Source organism: Octodon degus, unplaced genomic scaffold (assembly GCF_000260255.1).
Source record: "Octodon degus isolate 3935 unplaced genomic scaffold, OctDeg1.0 scaffold00072, whole genome shotgun sequence".
NCBI lineage: Eukaryota > Metazoa > Chordata > Mammalia > Rodentia > Octodontidae > Octodon > Octodon degus.
Genome location: NW_004524648.1, coordinates 3,720,016 through 3,720,923, shown reverse-complemented (window position 1 = coordinate 3,720,923; position 908 = coordinate 3,720,016). Strand labels below are relative to the sequence as shown.

The 908-nt window shown below is 45.4% G+C and overlaps 1 protein-coding gene across 1 annotated transcript in view; it reads left to right on the top strand.

The window, feature by feature from the left end:
- Efcab5 (EF-hand calcium binding domain 5) overlaps positions 1 to 908 on the top strand; it is a 242,731-nt gene that overhangs the window by 204,193 nt on the left and 37,630 nt on the right. The window lies entirely within an intron of this gene.

The window sequence follows — 908 nt, the reverse complement described above, 5'->3', positions numbered from 1 at the left end:
GTGTGTGTCTGTGTGGTCAGCTCAGCCCACCAGGGGGCGGGGCTGGCTGGCATGTGGTGCTGGGGGATTGAACCGCGGTCCCTGTGCTTTGCCAGGCTTCTTCCAACTTCTTCCAAGTAGGTGCTTTAGACCACTGAGCCATCTCTCCAGCCCTGCCTCTAGCCTCTTTGCAGGTAGTTCTGCTGAAGGGTTCCACGCTGGGCCTGCGCTGTGGGTCTATTCAGAATCCGGAGGCCCCAGGTAGTCTCCTAGCCAGTAATTTGAAAATGAGTTACTCATAATCCTGACAAGAATAGCATTAGTTAAAATAGTGGTAGGAACAAAGAACTCATGGCACAAGTTTTTGCATTTATTTTCTTGGAGCATTTCTATATTTTTTGAATATTCTAAATGTACCTTTAACAAAAGAAAAACTATATAAACACACTGTAATACCAGTACTCTGGAAGGCTGAAGCAGTACGATTACAAGTTTGACATCAAACCTGGACAAGTCAGTGACTTAGTGTGACCTTGTCCCAATTTTTTTTTAAAAAATGTATTTAGTACAGGGTCTACAGGGTCTCACTACACAGATCAGACTCGTAGTGATCCTTCTGTTTTTCAGCCTCCCAAGTACTGGGATCACGGGCATGCACCACCATGCCCAGTCTCAATCGCTCTCTCAGCGTGCCCCTGGGATGGGGTCAGCACTGTAGGCTCAGGGAATCAAATCCCCTGCCCCTGCTTCTACTTCTGCCTAAGCAGGTCTTTAGTCTGCTGAGCTATCTGGCTGGCCCTCAAAATTTTAAAAAATTAAATAAAAATCAAAAAGGATTGGGGATGTAACTCAGTGTGAAGGCTCTAGGCTGAGTCTCAAGTACAAACAAAGGAGGGGGTATGCATTTTTAAAAATCCTATTCTTTTAAA